The sequence below is a fragment of the Schistocerca piceifrons genome, chromosome 6 (genome assembly GCF_021461385.2).
Source record: "Schistocerca piceifrons isolate TAMUIC-IGC-003096 chromosome 6, iqSchPice1.1, whole genome shotgun sequence".
NCBI classification, from domain to species: domain Eukaryota; kingdom Metazoa; phylum Arthropoda; class Insecta; order Orthoptera; family Acrididae; genus Schistocerca; species Schistocerca piceifrons.
In genome coordinates, this window is record NC_060143.1 from 290,701,751 (window position 1) to 290,708,264 (window position 6,514).

Consider the following 6,514-nt stretch of genomic DNA (forward strand, 5'->3'; position numbering starts at 1 on the left):
CTCTGATGGTCACGTCGGCCGCTTTCAGAGCACCCACTCGGGTGCGACTGAGAGCCAGCCCATGGTACAGGCCAGGCAGAAGCACATTGGCGAGAGCGTAGAGGCGCTGTTGCGGCTTAAGCGGAGCTCGGGATATGACGTCTAGCTGCTCCCCCAGGTGACGTCGGGGATTGAAGACGCAGCGACCGGCGGTGGAGAATTGCAGCCCCAGGTACCGGAAGGTTTCACCCACACGCAGGGCAGGCACGGTGGTGTTGCCTGCCTTGAAGGTAAAGTCTGCGTCTACCTTCACCTTCTTGTCACGTCCAGACGCGACCAAGGCGAGGGTGAAACACTTCCGGGCGTTGATCTGCAGCCCCAGGTGTGCGAGGGCTGCGACGGCTGCGTCGATGAGGGACTGCAAGCCCCTCGCGGTCGATACAAACAGCAAGATGTCATCTGCAAAGGCCGCAGCGTTGACTCTACGACCAAGGATCCGAGCTCCGATGTGGGAGGGAAGTTGACTCAGGACATAGTCCACCGCAAAATTGAAGAAGGGGGAGAGGGGATCGCCCTGCCGTACGCCCCTTGACGGCCGCACAGACACTCCCACGCCGGCGCCGCCCGCTATCACCGTCGCGCTACCCTCGTAGCACCTCTCGACGTACTCGATAAAGCAATCCGGCAGGCCATGCGCCCTCAGCACAGGGCGGAGGGCAGCATGATCCACCGAATCAAATGCATTAGAGACGTCGATTGACGCCACAAAAACAGAGTGACAGGAGCGGACCGCGTCGGTGAGAGCAGTGTTTAAGATGAAGGTATTTTCCAACATCCCATCCCGGGGGATGAATGCCCGCTGACGTTCGTCCACAGCACACGCACGCATCAGGCGTGACGCGAGAACCTTGTGAAAGGTCCGCGCCAGGACCGAGCAGACGGTAATGGGGCGAAAGTCAGCGGGGGATGTTGGTGCAGCCGTTTTGGGGAGAAGTGACGTCCGCGCGCGAAGCATACACTCAGGAAGGGCGCGGGCCAGGAGGAAGAGATTCATGACTTTCACCAGGACTTCGTGCGGCAGGCGCCACAGCTCCGCTGGAATAAGGCCGCCCGGCCCGGCTGCCGATCCCCAGGGTGGCAAGGCAGCAGCGACATCCTCGTATGTGACCGGCCCCCAAAGGCACTCAAGAGCGACAGGCTCCGAGTGCGGGAGGAGGCGGTCATGGATGAAGCCCACTGTGGAGATGGGCTTCTTAGTGAAGAGGTCCGCCCAGAAGTCCAGCAGACCGGGGATGTCATGTGGCGGCTGCAGCAAAGTGCCATCCAGCAGGCCACGCATACAACGTGCACGCGACCTGCGGAAGGCATCCTGCGTCTGCGCGTACTCCCAGCGGCGCCGCTTGCGCTTCTGCAGCGGCGGAGCGGCAGGCGGCCGCTTGGATGGCAGGCGCGGCCGCTGCGTCCTGGTGTTCGTCCTCTCCCCCCTGGACCCGACCGACGCAAGGGCATCCGGGAGCATGCCCAGGATGACATCAGGCGGCGTGCCCCGCCCCAGACCAATGACTCGCTCTAGAGCAGAGAAACGCTGGGCAGAAGCAGGGAGCTCCGCCAGATGATCCCAGATGGCGGCGTCAGTCGGCCCCTCCGATGGCGGCCCGGTGGTGTCGGCCGCGAAGTCCTCAGCTGCGTCATTAGACGGCGCAGCGCCATCGCCCGCGTCGGGCAGCAGCCTCTCCGCTCCCCGGCGGGACGCCGGCTCATCCCCCCGACCGATCTCAAGTGCCTCCATGAAGTCGCGGACCAGCTGCTTATGGGCAGCCTTCCCCCGTTGGCACTTGATTGCCTCGAGCGTTCGGTCGGGGAACATCCTAGTCTGCTCTTGGTTGACAAAGAAGAACCGTGCGTCCCTTTCAAGGAACAGTTCCGCGTCTGCTTTGGCTAGCGATAGGACTACTTCTTCGGTCCACCTCGCGCGATGCCTCTCCGTGATGATCTCCGCGTTGGCGGCCGCTAGGTGTTGGTGGCGCTGGTGGACCCCGAGACCGTTTTTGGTGGTAAATGTGCGGTGGCACTCACTGCCGGCAAAAGAGGCTACACAAGCAATCAGATCTTCATCACGGCCGGTTGGCCGGATAGGTGCTGGGGAAGCTGGGGTGGCACCTTCAGCGGAAGGGCCACCACTTGTATTCACTTTATTGCTGCCCCCAACTTAAAAGGGATAAAGTGAGGGGGGCTGGTAACCTCTCCAAGCCCCTGGGGCGGTCTTCTACTCTGCGAAAATCAACGGGCCCACGTGAAGGGGAGAAGACCGCAGGAGATGAGAGGCTAAGAGGGCTAGGCCCATGTATTGCACATCACTCTCCCTGTAGCTACAACCCAAGGAAGGCACCTCGCAGCAGCAGCAGCAGCAGCAGCAGCACAACTACATCAAGACCTCGCTTCGGAAAGCCAAGTCCGGATGCAGCCACGCCGCCGCCACTTCGACATCACTAGCCGTCTTTATTCCAGAGAATAAACATACAATATACACAAGTACACTAGTACAGTAAAGATGGTGTGTTACACCGCCAATGTCCACCACCGAGGTGGGGACTTACAGGGCGGACACAAAACTTATGCATATCACAGAAAAGAACACAAATAAACAAAGACAAAATAAAGAAAGAACAAAGGAACAAAGACGGATAATTCCTCCTGTGGATAGGCCCCAGGAGTCAAGGCGAAGAGAATATCCAGCAACCTAGCCAACGCCGACTCGTTCCATCAGCCTAGGAGCCGTCATACGCTTGTAGATTCTGTAACCCTTGCAGCAACTCTGCAGTACACGGGTGCTCAGTACCGCCAGTTCCCGGGGTCGGAAGCGAATGGCGGCCAGGTCCCTCGCCGACGCTGGAGACCATAGACCCCTCCAGTTCAACGTCGCGGTGGATACAGTCACCTCCTCAACGTCACGGTGCAGGTTGGAGATTGCACGCCGGATGGACGGCGTGTCGTAGTAGGCCGCCTTCTGGGAGTCACCAGTCGAGCCAGAGATGGTCTCCGACTATCTGGGCGTCGATCACGCGTTCGATGCCGTCTTTGACCGCCACCACGTCAGGCTTGCGGATGACCTCAGGTGTTCGGAGGTGGGGCTCTCCTTGAGAGAGACATAGTTACTCCCGCCATTTACCTGCGCTTGCTTGAATTTCTTCACATTGACATTCAGAGCACTGGGCAGAAATCACATTGCGTCAACACCCGCTAGGGCCATCGCAATGCTTTGCTTTAATTAGACAGTCAGATTCCCCCAGTCCGTGCCAGTTCTGAGTTGATCGTTGAATGGCAGCCGAAGAGAATCCGCGCACCCGTGCGCGCCCGGAGGAGCACGCTAAGGCGGACGCGGCCTAGCAGCAAGGAAGATCCGTGGGAGGCCAAGGCATGGGACCGAGCTCGGATCCTGCACACAGGTTGAAGCACCGGGGCGCGAACGCCGTGCCGACACGAGGCCGACGAACGGCGAGAGGAGACCACGCCCGCGCTAAACGCCCGCACTTACCGGCACCCCTACGGCACTCACCTCGCCCAGGCCCGGCACGTTAGCGCTGACCCACTTCCCGACCAAGCCCGACACGCCCCGATCCTCAGAGCCAATCCTTATCCCGAAGTTACAGATCCAATTTGCCGACTTCCCTTACCTACATTATTCTATCGACTAGAGGCTCTTCACCTTGGAGACCTGCTGCGTATATGGGTACGAACCAGCGTGACACTTCCACATTGCCCTCTCCCGGATTTTCAAGGTCCGAGGGCAAGATCGGGACACCGCCGCAACTGCGGTGCTCTTCGCGTTCCAAACCCTATCTCCCTGCTAGAGGATTCCAGGGAACTCGAACGCACATGCAGAAAAGAAAACTCTTCCCCGATCTCCCGACGGCGTCTCCGGGTCCTTTTGGGTTACCCCGACGAGCATCGCTAAAAGAGGGGCCCGACTTGTATCGGTTCCACTGCTGGGTTCCGGAATAAGAATTGGATTCCCTTTCGCCTAACGGGGGCCAGCACAAAGTGCATCATGCTATGACGGCACCCATCAACATCGGATTTCTCCTAGGGCTTAGGATCGACTGACTCGTGTGCAACGGTTGTTCACACGAAACCCTTCTCCGCGTCAGCCCTCCAGGGCCACGATGGAGTATTTGCTACTACCACCAAGATCTGCACCGATGGCGGCTCACACCCAGACCCTTCTGCGCCCACCGCCGCGACCCTCCTACTCGTCAGGGCTTCGCGGCCGGCCGCAAGGACCGGCCATGACTGCCAGACTGACGGCCGAGTATAGGCACGACGCTTCAGCGCCATCCATTTTCAGGGCTAGTTGCTTCGGCAGGTGAGCTGTTACACACTCCTTAGCGGATTCCGACTTCCATGACCACCGTCCTGCTGTCTTAAGCAACCAACGCCTTTCATGGTTTCCCATGAGCGTCGATTCGGGCGCCTTAACTCGGCGTATGGTTCATCCCACAGCGCCAGTTCTGCTTACCAAAAGTGGCCCACTTGGCACTCCGAACCGAGTCGTTTGCTCGCGGCTTCAGCATATCAAGCAAGCCGGAGATCTCACCCATTTAAAGTTTGAGAATAGGTTGAGGTCGTTTCGGCCCCAAGGCCTCTAATCATTCGCTTTACCGGATGAGACTCGTACGAGCACCAGCTATCCTGAGGGAAACTTCGGAGGGAACCAGCTACTAGATGGTTCGATTAGTCTTTCGCCCCTATACCCAGCTCCGACGATCGATTTGCACGTCAGAATCGCTACGGACCTCCATCAGGGTTTCCCCTGACTTCGTCCTGGCCAGGCATAGTTCACCATCTTTCGGGTCCCAACGTGTACGCTCTAGGTGCGCCTCACCTCGCAATGAGGACGAGACGCCCCGGGAGTGCGGAGGCCGCCGCCCCGTGAAGGGCGGGGAAGCCCCATCCTCCCTCGGCCCGCGCAAGGCGAGACCTTCACTTTCATTACGCCTTTAGGTTTCGTACAGCCCAATGACTCGCGCACATGTTAGACTCCTTGGTCCGTGTTTCAAGACGGGTCGTGAAATTGTCCAAAGCTGAAGCGCCGCTGACGGGAGCGATTATTACGCCCGAGAGCATCCCGAGCCAACAGCGGCGCGGGTTGGGGGCCGGGCCAGGTAAGTCCGTCATCCGGGAAGAACCACGCGCGCTTGCAGGGAGCCCGAGCGCCCAAAGGGGCGAATCGACTCCTCCAGATATACCGCCGGGCAGCTAGCCAGGACACCGGGGCTCTGCCCAACAGACGCGAACCGAGGCCCGCGGTAGGACAGGCTGCGAACCCGGGCCGTAGGCCGGCACCCAGCGGGTCGCGACGTCCTACTAAGGGAGAAGTGCGGCCCACCGCATACAGGAACGGCCCCACCCCGCGGCGAGTGGAAAGGCAACCGGACACGACCCCGCCGCGGATTGCTCCGCGCGGGCGGCCGGCCCCATCTGCCGAGGGCGGAGGCCAGTGGCCGGATGGGCGTGAATCTCACCCGTTCGACCTTTCGGACTTCTCACGTTTACCCCAGAACGGTTTCACGTACTTTTGAACTCTCTCTTCAAAGTTCTTTTCAACTTTCCCTCACGGTACTTGTTCGCTATCGGTCTCGTGGTCATATTTAGTCTTAGATGGAATTTACCACCCACTTGGAGCTGCACTCTCAAGCAACCCGACTCGAAGGAGAGGTCCCGCCGACACTCGCACCGGCCGCTACGGGCCTGGCAACCTCTACGGGCCGTGGCCTCATTCAAGTTGGACTTGGGCTCGGCGCGAGGCGTCGGGGTAGTGGACCCTCTCAAAAACCACATGCCACGACAGGCGGCAGCCTGTGGGGTTCGGTGCTGGACTCTTCCCTGTTTGCTCGCCCTTACTGGGGGAATCCGTGTTAGTTTGTTTTCCTCCGCTTAGTAATATGCTTAAATTCAGCGGGTAGTCTCGTCTGCTCTGAGGTCGTTGTACGAGGTGTCGCACGCCACACCGCCAGCCGGCTGTGCACGCTACCGAGTAAGTACCGGTATGCGAACCGCCAGGCGACGGGCGCGCATCGCACGTTTAAGGAGACGTGGCCGGCCCCACAGGCGGCCGCGACACTCCCAGGTCTGCGAAGCGGGGCAAACGCCGCGCGCTTCAGTATACGTAGCCGACCCTCAGCCAGACGTGGCCCGGGAACGGAATCCATGGACCGCAATGTGCGTTCGAAACGTCGATGTTCATGTGTCCTGCAGTTCACATGTCGACGCGCAATTTGCTGCGTTCTTCATCGACCCACGAGCCGAGTGATCCACCGTCCTGGGTGATCTTTTCATAGTTTCCACTGTCTCTTTCAAGACAGTTGCATAGGCGGGACTGAGGCGTGTGACGGCCCCTGTTCCAGCGTTCTGTGTCCAACGGCCTCACGGCCGATGGGCGTCGTACGGCTCCACACCGGAGCGAACAGGCACTCGGGCGAAAGTAATTCAAAACCTGCGCCAGGCGCCAGGTGCCGCAGGCCAGCCGCTCCAAAGC

The 6,514-nt window shown here is 59.9% G+C and overlaps 1 non-coding gene across 1 annotated transcript; it reads right to left on the reverse strand.

The window, feature by feature from the left end:
• Positions 1-6,150: 6,150 nt before the first annotated feature.
• On the reverse strand, positions 6,151-6,305 carry LOC124803741. The gene has a single exon (XR_007017239.1). It is a non-coding gene; the product is annotated as a 5.8S ribosomal RNA (ribosomal RNA).
• Positions 6,306-6,514: the final 209 nt, after the last annotated feature.